At 38.1% G+C, this 12314-nt stretch overlaps 1 long non-coding RNA gene across 1 annotated transcript in view; it reads left to right on the forward strand.

Moving 5' to 3' along the window:
- Nucleotides 1-11654, forward strand: part of LOC148132217 (uncharacterized) — a 122935-nt gene extending 111281 nt beyond the window's left edge. Inside the window, exon 2 of the long non-coding RNA XR_015747729.1 lies at nt 10586-11654. This is a non-coding gene — a long non-coding RNA (uncharacterized LOC148132217). The remainder of the gene's footprint in view (nt 1-10585) is intronic.
- The last annotated feature ends 660 nt before the right edge of the window (nt 11655-12314 follow it).

Below are 12314 nucleotides of genomic sequence, written 5' to 3' on the forward strand. Positions count from 1 at the left end.
ACCATTTCTGCTGAATGTTTTGCTGGAGATTTCCAGTTGATTTACCTTGCTGTTGAGATCTGTTAACATCACCTTGCTGATGAGATCTGTTAAATTGAATATTTTTGCCTTTATTCTTTCGTATCATTTGGTTAGAGGAAAGGATACACAGGGAGAAATAGTTCCGTTCGACTGGGTTGTTCTAATGCTTTCTTTGCCTGGGAAATTCAGTATGGCACTTTCTTAGTAGGAAAGTTTTAAATCCAAACAAATATTCACAAGGCTATATGGGGGCAGATGGGCATTACATTTTCTTTTTTAAAATGCAAGGTTAAAGGAGGATCTCTTCTATCATATTTGAGTTTTTTTTAAAAGCCCAACATGCTAATAGCAATACTGTGTAGTTTGCAAAAAAAAAAAAAAAGTATTATTCCTTTTACCTTGGTAATACTTGGAATTACAAAGTTGCATGTTACAAAGTCATTCTAGGAAGCACAAGGGAAAAATAAGAAAACTTTGTAAATAGGCCAGTGCTGCCGATAGCTTGCTAGCTTTTTAGAAGTGGAAACAAGTTGAAAGAGATGGCTGAGTGACCTTGTGTGTTGTAAAAGAAAAGAAAAAGAAAAACACTTCCCCTTCCCTTCAGCAGATTTCTTTGGTATGTAGGATTAATGGTAGATGGACTTCACTTGTGGCTAGCATTCTTTTTACTATAAATTCCTTTGGGGTAAAGTATTAATCCAGTTCCAAAGAAGCTTGTGGCAGAATTATTTTACAGAGGAGGAGATTTTACTTATAATAACAATTCACAACTGCAGCTGTTTGGGAGAAAGAAATCAGGTTGCCTATTTCAGACTTAAATTCCTGTCAAATATTAAGATCAGGCCTTTAATGTATTTCCCATGTCCACCTGTTACAAGAGAGCATTTACTTATCATAGGTCAATGATGCATACATCTATGATGTCCAAGTAGATAAAATCACAGTGGGGTAAAGGGTAACGGCTGTGCAAATATCACAAAAGCAGCCACAATCATTAGATTCCTATGTTTGGATCTAGGGCAGGGGTGTCAAACTTAATTTCATTGAGGGCTGCATCAGGGTTGTGTTTGACCTCGGAGGGGGGGGGGTGGACATGGCCAGCTCGACATTGCTTGTGTTGGGGGTGCCTGTGGCGGCCCAAGTGCTCTGCCAGCAAAAACGGGCTCCCAATCTCTGTTTTTGGCTACAACGGCCTTGAGCTCCGTTTTCACTGGTAGAGGTACCACGGACCAGTTCTTCACTGTTTCCAGGGCAGCCTTACAGGCCGAATCTAAGCACCCCATGGGCCAGATCTGGCCCCCCGGCCTTGAGTTTGACACCCCTGATCTAGGGTATATGATTCAGATCAACTTTTTTTTTTTTTTTTTTTGCTTCTGTTAAACGATTCTTGATTTTCTATAGTTTATGGCATCGAGCATCATTGCGTTAACCAGCCCGTATAAAATTTCTACGTGGAAACGCTGGATGAATGCGTGAAAAAGTTATTGTTTCCTTTCATTGTAAAATGATCTGTTCTTTCTGTGACACATCTTTCATTTGCTAACATAAAAGGAAGTGACTCAACTTTCATCTAAACAAGAAGTGCTAAAGCTTAGCAGACAGCACCTGTCTGGAGCATAGTTATTTATTAATCAGTTACCAGCAAAATGTGGTAATAAATACAGAAATATATCTTTATCTCAGAAGTAAAATACCTGCTTATTTTCCTTTTCACCAAAGTTTAACCTCGTCTTCCTTCTCAAATCATTCCTGAACACTAGGAGGTGCAGGTGGTAATTAAATTGAAAGAAATCTGGAGCCAGTAAGCCAGTTTTCAACATCACTTATTCAGGAGGTGTGCTTCATGGCAGGAACTGTCTGATACCAGTAGAATTATATCAACCCTAACCCTAACTTTTGCAGAGGGACAGTTTCGAAAGCTGGATGATTGAAGAATCTGACACTAGTTATCAGTATTCAGCCTGAACTAATCCCACCCCCTTTCTCAGCATTTTCTCTGCTGATATAGTTTTGATAGTTGGGGTAACATGATGTTGATGTTGATAGTAGGTCTACTATAGCTGGCCTAGAAAGCAGGGGGCTGAGTTCTAATCCCATTTTAGGCATGGAAACTGGCTGTGTGACTTTGGGCCAGTCACTCTCTCACAGAGCTCAATTCATCTCGCATGGTGATTGTTGTGGGAAAATAGGAGGAGTAGCAGTATTAAGTAGGTTTGCCACCTTGAGTTACTTATTAAATAATAAAGGTGGGATTAAAAAAACCAATCAATCAAACAATATATTTATAGAGGGCCATGTTTCTGTTCCTGTCTTCAATCTGTTTTATCCCATCATGGTCATACCCTTCTGTGTGGGCTAGATTTGGCCAAGTTGGAGGTGAAAACAGAAGAGTGTATGATTTTCTCCATTGCATTGATATTCCATGGTACTGCAAGCATTCCTGTTTACTGGCTATGGTATTAAAATAATCAACAAAACATATTTAATAGCATATTTAAATAACTAACCTCTGATTAGTTTCTTAAGTAAACACAGGCCCTACAAGCATTTTACTATTTAATACAAAATACTGGAAAGCTGTAGCCAAGAATGGACTCAGTACTTCAAATTGACACGTGCATTTCAGTAGTAGAAAAGTAGTAGTACTTTAATCTTTTTTGAGTCAGGGATGTCCTTGGGTATGCTAAAAAAAAAAAAAAAGTCAAAATGGCAGTCATGGAAGTGTGATCAAAGTTCCCCCATTTTTAAATGTGGTGCACATGTGACACTCAAAATTCAGGTGGGTCTTTGATCACAATTCTGTGGTCTCCATCTTAACTTTTTAAAAATCAGGTTCTGGTTTCAGATCAAATGATATAGTGGTTGAAGCAGTAACAGCTGGCCAAATTCTCATTTCAATGTAACTCTTAATGTGGAACAAGCCGCTAAATATCTAGCCTAGCCCTTTCTAACCTGGTTTTGGGGAGAAAACTCTCAACAACCTGTAATCCACAAAAGCTGTAGCCATGAAATTGGGAAAAGCTGGTCCAGATTTACTGAGCTTCTGATTCATTGACTTCTTCAAACTTGTATCTTTGAATCCAGTGATTGACCCACCCTCCCCTTCAGCCTGAGTTTTCTCCTTTTTAAGTTTCTCTCTTCTGGAGAAATTAGTCTATTAGGCATTTAATGCCGTAATGGCTTATCTGAGATTTTAATTCTAAGCTGGCAAAGGCACTTTCCCAGAGTCTGTGAACTTCTTGTGCTGTTTGAATGTTCTACTCCATCACCCCAATTGAAATGAAACAAACACAATGTTAAAAAGTTATGATATTTATGTAGATACTTACCAAGCGTGTCTAAATTATATTAAAGTAACCAAAATACCTTTACAATCCCCAAGGCATGTCCACAATTTTTGTGCACCCCTAATGGTTGGAAATTGAAAGTTGAAAAGTTTGACACACCCCATGTAGCCAATTCAGGCCCAGACTCTTGCCCATACAGAGAAAATATTGTAGATTTTCTTTACATTACACAATGTCGGACAGCTCCACTTCAGGTATCAGGGTGTTTTGGTGCACCTCAGTTTTTTCCATTGTGAAGCAGTAGGATTTTCAAAATCAAGTGGAGAAGTGGAGCAGGAAGTGGAATAGAGTGGAGCAGGAAGTGGAAGTTGAGAATTATTTTGAACACCTACGTACTTGATTTTATTATAATACTACAATGTCAATCCTTCAGAATAAGAATGTATTTTATTGGGGGCATTTCAAATGTAAAGTAAAGATCAATTTTCAGATAGCTTAGCCAACAAGCAATGCCTCATTATATCACATTCCTATACCTTTTGAAGATAACCTTGGTCTGCCTTCCTTCCTTCCTTCCTTCCTTCCTTCCTTCCTTCCTTCCTTCCTTCCTTCCTTCCTTCCTTCCTTCCTTCCTTCCTTCCTTCCTTCCTCATTGCTTGAACACAAGTTTGAAAAATAACTTTGTTCTGGATGCATCTGCATGTACATTTCTGTTATATCCATAATTAATGGATTTACCACACTTCAAGCATACTCAGAAATAGAGTGCCAAGCAGATGGTATCTGCGCACCAAAGTGAAGTTCTCTTCTATGGCACATATTTGCATGAGTAGGAAGTTACTAAAATGGATGGAAATAGCGGAGTGGTTACATTCGGAACTCAAGGGCCAAAATTAAGGGAATGGGTGGTGGGATTAAGACTTAGTAATTGCCAGGGGAAGTCTGTATGATTAAAACTGCCAGAATAATTTCCTTTCCTGCTTTGCTTTGCAGCCCACACAGCTTTGGAGATAAACAAAATTCCATGTCCTGACAAGTTCTTGTTCCTTTCTTTCCCAGAGAATCAGAAAAACACCCCAAATGAATTAGCCAAGAGAATATCTCGAGCAGTGCTAAGCATATGTTGGCTGAATAGAACAAGGTGGAGGAGCAGGAGAAGTTAATGGCAAGCAGATAAATCTAGATACACATCATTATTTCATCCTTGTCTCTTTCCTTGTTTTCTCTGGATGAAGTTGTCTTCCTGTCCTGCTGATTGAGGTGATTTTTGCTCATTTACAGCTTGTGCCCTTGTATAGAGGCCAGCAGTTTATAACTCCTCCTCTGAAGGCCTCAGAGAGTCTCTGCGACTTGGTGGTTGGTGCAGAAGTGAGTGTGGGTTGCAAGGCCAGGATTCTTGACCCTGGAGATCTCCTGCTCTACTGCAGGGGTGGCCTGCATTGGTTTCATCATTCAACCTCACTAACATGTGAGTTTGTAGTTCTGGGAGCTCCCAGATCTAGGAGTTTAAATATGCGCTCACAAACTAGACTTTCATCTCTGTGAAAAAGCTGTAAGCTTGGAGAATCTGAGATGTCTTGATGTGGGATACTGTACATTACCTGATGTTCACTTTTGGTGGATTTTGAGGTCTGGGTAGGTTTATTAGGTACAAGTACATCTAACTTACCAGGCAAAAAAAATGGGTGTGAGTGCAGTCCTAAGATATTGGTGAATAGCACTCATTCATTTAGGAAAAATCCCCGGATGTAGTGAAAGATCTGTAGCTCAAATAAAAGTTGTGCTTTGTCAAGATATTAAGATCAACTTTTAAATGCAGTTCACCTCACAGACTAAATTTAATTCCACAAAGTATTATTCTGCCAGTCATAAAATGCTTCTTTCTGCCTGACTCCTGAAATGAGTGTTGAACAAGAATGGCCCTTTTATCAGCACTGCCTGTTCTGTCATACACAACAAGTGGACCTGTCACCTGCTTAGGCAGCACCCCTAAGCCTAAAGGAACTGAATTTGGACACAGTGCTATAAGAAGACCAAATCATGCATAGTTTTTGCTACTATGAGCAAAAGCCAGATTCCATCTCCACACTGACATACAATCCATCTATTGTACCTTCATCTATTTCTGATTAAATTCCCTGGAAAAAGCAGATCTTTTGTAAATACATGTAGCAAATTTCTACTGCATTCAATCAAAATAAAAATGAAAAAGGAGAGCCATTTGGTGTAGTGATGAAGTTGCTGGCCTAGAAACCAAGAGATGATGATTTCTAGTGCTGCCTTGGGCGTGAAAACTGGCTGAGTAACTTTGGGCCAGTCTGACTTTGGGCCAGTTCCTCAGGCCACCCAACCTCACGTAGTGATTGTTAAGGGGAAAATAGGAAGAGGAAAGAGTACAGGTAGTCTTTGACTCGCAACAGTTCATTTAGTGACTGTTCAAAGTTACAATGGCACTGAAAAAAAGTAACTTACAACCATTTTTCACAGTTACGACCTTTGCACCAAGGTACCACCTCCATGGTCATGTGATCAAATTCAGATGCTTAGCAGCTGATTCATATTTATGATGGTTGCACTGTCCTGGGGTCACGTGATCCCATTTTGCGACCTTCGAACAAGAAAAGTCAATGAGGAAGCCAGATTCACAATCAGGTTACAACCAGGTTATTCACTTATCAACTGCAGTGATTCACTTAACAACTGCAGCAAGAAAGGTTGTAAAATGGGACAAACCTCACTTAACAAATATTTCACTGAACAACAGAAATTTTGGGTTCATTTGTGGTCTTAAGTTGAGGACTACCTGTATTAGATATGTTCGCCCCCTTGAGTTGTACATGAAATAAAAAGGCAGGATAAACAAAAACCATTTTTTTCTGCTGAACCTTAGAAAGCCATATACAGTCATACCTTGATACTTGACTGCTTTGAAACTCATTGAATTTGGTATTCAACGCATTTTGACATTAAAATTTTGTCCCGGTACTCATCACTTGTTTGGTACTTGACATGCAAGCTAGAACAGTGTCGGTGTCAGTGCTGGTTCCCTCACTTATTATTCCTTATGGAAAAATTTGTTTGGTACTAGTCATTTTTGGTACTTATCATGGCTCCCAGAATCAATGAACAAAGTACCAAGATACCACAGTAGATTTTTTTTTAACACAGGTTAACTCAGTGATACATGGAATTATCTCTCTGTGCTTATTCACACACATATCCAACAAGAAGAACGAAGATATTCTGTAAGCATACTTTTAGTTCTTGAATAGTGTTTTTCAAGCTGTTAATTCGCAACTGTGCCAAGAAACAATTTTTCCTTCCTAAATACTACATGGCAAAGGGGAAGAAGAAATAACTGTTATAGAGACTGGCATATCCGTACAAATTATGGTATACAAATGTTACACAGGTACAATTGTGAACACCTGAGCGTGAAGATATGCTGTAGATCAAAACTGTAACAAAATTTACAATATTGGTAGAGATACGTAGTCACTTCTGCTTTGGATGTTAGGATCTTCTCATGGTTTAATCATGGCTACATGGATTATGGAGAGCCAGTTTGGTACAATGGTTAAGGTGCTAGTCACTCTCCCTCAATCCAACTCACCTCACAAGGTTGTTGGGGAAGTTAGAAGGAAGGTATTAGATATGTTCACTGCTTTGTATTGTCCCAAATATATCAAAAATGTGAGATAAAAAATAACAGCAATAATGGCTAAAGCCAGAAAACTCTTGGTTGTGAAAATTGACTTCTGAAGCCGAGATGTGAAATTCTGATGTTGTCAGTAAATTTGTCTCTGTATAGAAATGAAGCAAGTTAAATGTCAGGATTAAGGATAAAAATGCATGACTAAGCATTAATATATCTGCAGCAAATATAAAATCTTATGATGTATTTTTGTGTTCCTGAGTTCTAGGAGAGTCTGAGAGAGTCTGAGAGCCCTCTCTGGTTCCTGTCTTCTGATCAGTTGGAACCCAATTTGAGATGATAGCTCATTACATCACCTGCTTTCCTCTGAAAGGGGGAAACCAATTCTTTGGCAAGATGATTGCCATACCTGTTTACCCTCAGGAAGTCTGCCGGGCTCTCGAGATTAGATCTAGGTGAGGCATTTCAAGAAATAGCATTGATCTTTTATGGTAACACTTCTTCAGTTGAAAGAAAGAAGCAACCCGTCTGGGGGATCAGATAACAGAGCAACTGTTTTCCATGCACAATCTTAGATATCTTGATTTGATGGACTCTGATTGCAGCTGAATTGTCATAATGGTAAATGGTTCATTCAGGGTTTTTCTCCATGAGTTTGTCTTATCGATCATTATCATGACAGTCTAGCTCATGGCCTTTGCTGCAGCTTGTGCTGATAAGGCATGTAATGAAGTGTTTCATGAAAGGAGCAGAGCGGGGATATCAGTAGCAGATGCAGGGGCTTTGTTTGTTTGTTTATTGCTCTTATTTCCCCATTTTCTCTCACCACACTTTCTTGTAGTAAATTGGACTGACAGGTAGTGTCAGTCAACCAGAATCTTTGTGGTCAGTGAGGATTTGAGCTTGCATTTATTTCAGTATCAGCCCTTATCAGATTGGTAGTTTACAGGTATTTTGGATCCAAAATTTCCATTGCTAATCAAGACAGTTGCTAAGTGAGTTTTGCCCCATGTCACAACCTTTTTCCCGCCGTTGTTAAGCAAATCACTGCAATTGATAAGTGACTCATGCCATTCTTCAGTGAATCTGGATTCCCCCATTGGCTGTGCTTGCTGGAAGCCAGCTGGGAAAGTTAGAAATGGGGGTTGCATGGTCGTCGAAAATGCAACTATCTTAAATACACGCCTGTTGCCAAGTGTCTGAATTTTAATCACATGACCATGGGGATACTATGACCTGTCACAGGTCGCATTTTTCAGTGCCGTTGTAACTGAATGGTCACTAAACAAATGGTAAGTCGAGGACTATCTGTATTGTGTGATATCCAAAACCACAAGTAAATTAGTGTCTTATTATGTGATATTCTGGGCCACAGATCAGTGTCCATTTTTAAAACTTGCCAACAAGAGTAATACTGGGACAGTTTGGATGATGAGCATAATGTGGTCTGTTCCTCATTTGCTTTGTGCTATCCTTTAGGATAGGTATTTGAATTATCTTTTGACAGGAGGTACACTAGTCTTTAATGTTTCATAAGATTTGTTGTTTACGGTATAGAAAGGATATAGCAACTTCTTCCAAAAAACTGAGGATCATACTCTTTCTCGGGTAGCTTTTTTAAACTAATAAAAATGGTGGATTATAACATTCTTTTTCTTTCTAGCAGTCCCCATATCCTGCTATAAGCCAAAAGTTGGCATCTCCTTATTTGCATGAGGCCAAATAGTTTATACACAATGTAATAAGGAACAAAGGGTTAATTTTTGGACCAAGGCCTCATGCTAGTCGAACATTGTCCAGATACTAGAATGTACTACTTGTGAGCCACTCAAGAGGCAACAGAGCCCACTTGTTTAGCCTACAAACGGTGTGTGCGAGGGTAATTTGTCCAATCTAATTTCCTTTTCCACTATCCCCTTTCCTAAAGCAGCTTTCTCTCCCAGGTTTTGTTTGTCTGAGTGCAGGGGCTGAGTAGCCTCTCTTCCCTCTGGCCTTCTGTTGATCATCTTTGGTCATGCATATGTAGTTGCCAAGCAACAGAACGGAAGTGCCAGCCGGAGCCACATGGTTTTGTCCAGTCATTTGGTGTTGGCATCTTGGGCCAAAGCTTTGCTTTTTTCCTTGATCAAATGTTTCTAGGGGAACGACACAGCCAGCGTTGCCCTGGAGGCTATTTAGACACAATCATCCCTCTTGGTTTTCTACTTTCTTTGGCTCTAGTTTCCATCTTTACTTGATTTCTGGCTGAAAGTTCCTGAATTTGGTTCTGTGTTGCTTTAATCCAGTTTCATCTGAGATTAACGTCACCCTCACTTTCTTTTCTTTCAACTGATAAACGAGATGACTTACTGTCACGTCAAAACTTTAAAACCCATTTTAAATATTAGCTGATCTGATTCAAGTTTTAGGCAGACGTCGGCATGCTTCAAATATCCTTTGGTTTCTGCAAGATGTTTGACATGGAGCAAAGGGATCAATTCCCACACTTCCATCCAAGAATTTAGAAGTACATTTTTGGGATTTTCACACAAATATATTACTGGGCTTCCAAATTGAGGTGGGAGGCATTCTTAACTTAGCAGACAAGAAGCAGTATGCATCTATTCAAGACATTTTTTCCCCTAAAGCATTTTTAGAAGGGCAAGGAGTTGTGACTAAACAGTTACAAATATCAGCCAGTGACATATGATCCCCTTTTAGAATTCCATGATTGGCATACTCATTTTCCATGCTGATAGACTGTGGCATTGAGTTTTATTTTCCTTTAATTGAGTTCTGAATCCAATAGAAGAAAATATATATCAGGACTCATTGCTAAGACCCAACAGCACTCCCCTATATATATCAAAAAAGTATGGATCTTTTTGGAAGAATAAAATTCATAGCATCCTAGACCAAGCCAAATCCAAAAAATTCCTAGAAGATTGACATTCAGACAAACCACCCATCAATAGATATACATAGCAATAAATCATGTCTACACACTAATCAAAAGAGAAAATAAAAAAGTTAAGAAGGAAACATAAAGACCCCCTCCCATTACCCAGATAAGCAGGGATTAATATGAGACAAGCAAGCAGAAAACAATACCTTAATCAAAGGAATTACCAAAGAGAATAAAGCTTATTTTCAGATGTGGCATTAAATCTGAGGGAAATTAGCTTCAGAGGAATCCATGACTAAGGAAAAGAATGAGGTATTCTCTTCCTGACCATTCCGTTGCTAATTAATCATTTTACTTTATAAACATTCAGGATTAGACAAGTTCCTTTTAGCACTCTTCTTCTTCACTTTCATTTGCCAGTTTGTTTATAGTCAGGGGCTGATGGCAGTTAAATATCCAAATGGAATTTTTTTGTTTTGTTTGAAACTTGCATTGATGAGATTGGTACTTTTCGGCTGAAATGAAGCATGCATATGCTCAAGAATCACCTTATAGGGGAGATGGGCAGCATAAAAATGTAATAAATAAACAAGTACATAAATATTTTTCTTTCACTTGCAAATATTAAGTGTCTTGTCACTGAGAGAACAAACTCGTAGTTGCATTTTTTTAAAAAAATCTAGATTTCTATAGAATTTTTTTTTCTGTAACTTACATTGCTTTTGTTTTTCTCCGTAGGATTTCGTGCCAGAAGGAAAGCGATAATTGGGGATCCAGAAAGATGCTGACAGAAAGACTGCTTCTGGAGAAAGGACCTCACTAGATGGAAAATACCTTTTTTTATAAATTATGAAATTGATGCTTTATGAATTGTAGCCCATCATGTGCAAGATCTGAAATAGATACAAACTGTGACTGAAGAAATTGGAGCCTATCCCCTTTAGTCATGTGGAAAGCCAGAAAGATATAAATCCATCATGTAAAAACCTATCTTCATATCTCTTCAACTTCACCGAAGTTTTGATCTAAGCTTCAAAAACCATAAAACTGTGAATGGTACCTCGAATTAGCTTTGGAATAAATTTAAAGAGAGATACATTCGAAATTTACCTTCTCTGCATAAGGTCATCTTTATGCAGAAAACGGAAGGACACTTTGATTCTCACAGTGGATGAAAAAGCCGATGACAGAGATGGCAAAATTGACTGCTTTGATTAAAGAAAAAAAAAATCACAATTACTTTTGTTTCTGTTTGGAAGCCATTTCTGGACTTGATGTGGAAAAAAAATGCAACTTTAATTTGGGTTTCTATCGCTTAGATAGGTTTGTTGTTATAGAAATGGCTACTTCATACTATTATGTAAAAGTAAAAAGTTGAGGTTTGTTGCTGTTATCTTATTCTGCTGCACCAGAGGGTTTTTTCTTCCTTCTCTCCCTTTCCTCTATACTTTCCCCTTCCTTTCTCCTTCTCCTATTTTCCTACTGTGGTATTTTTGTAGTTTATGTTATAAACTAATAAAAAATCAAAGTAAATTTATCGCCTCTGACAAGTATAAAGGAATTAATCCCTTCCTTATGTACGCAGAACTTTTCTCGCTACTAGCTTTCAGCTAAGATGTATTAGTGCAATGCAAATTACTAAAATTCCTGTTGCCATTCTGGTATCTTTGTCTTGTTTGTGAGACCATAAACTTTGCATTTATGTACAGTAGTTGAGAATGGAAGAACAGGTTTGTCTCTCTTGGGGTTTATTTTTAGGCAAGTCCTTATTATGAGTTAATTTTATGAAATAAAAGACTTGCAGGTTTGTCTCATGGTGATTTTTGGCCCAGAAATATAGACAGTCAAAAAGATATCCTTTTCTCATTGTAACGGCTGAAATTCTGGTAGGTGTAAATAGTTCATCTGGATAACACCAGGGTGAAGAAGAGTTTAGCATAGTACGACAGTCTATAAATCCTTGTTGAATCTTCATTAATTTTCATTTCTAGCATTGCTAGATTTGGTCTTTATTAATTTGAATGCAGTTTGAATTTTTCCTTATGGAGCTCTATAATGTAGTATCATTTTACTAGAAGTGCAGTTGCTTCTCACTTAAAGCCAGTAATTTAGACTCTCCAGTCTAAGGATTGAAAGACAACAGATTTTCTAAAAAATAAATTTATAGAGTGTAATGTATAGTAATGTTTAATGCAGCAATATTTCAATGTAGCAATCGGTATAATGTGGCAATGTTTCTAATAGATACAGAAATTTAGCACATGTTTAAACATAGTAAAATTCTTATAACTAGCAATATAAAAATTGGAAACAGTGTGGATAAGGAAGCAACATTCCCATTACGGAATCTCTCTCTCTCTCTCTCCCTCCCTTCCTCCCTCTCACACATCTATCTATCATCTATCTATATCTATCATTTATCATCTGTCTATCTGTCTATCTATCTATCTATCTATCTATCTATCTA

The sequence above is a fragment of the Notechis scutatus genome, chromosome 2 (genome assembly GCF_049901735.1).
Source record: "Notechis scutatus isolate UNSWTSFEM ecotype Mainland chromosome 2, rNotScu1.2, whole genome shotgun sequence".
Taxonomy (NCBI): domain Eukaryota; kingdom Metazoa; phylum Chordata; class Lepidosauria; order Squamata; family Elapidae; genus Notechis; species Notechis scutatus.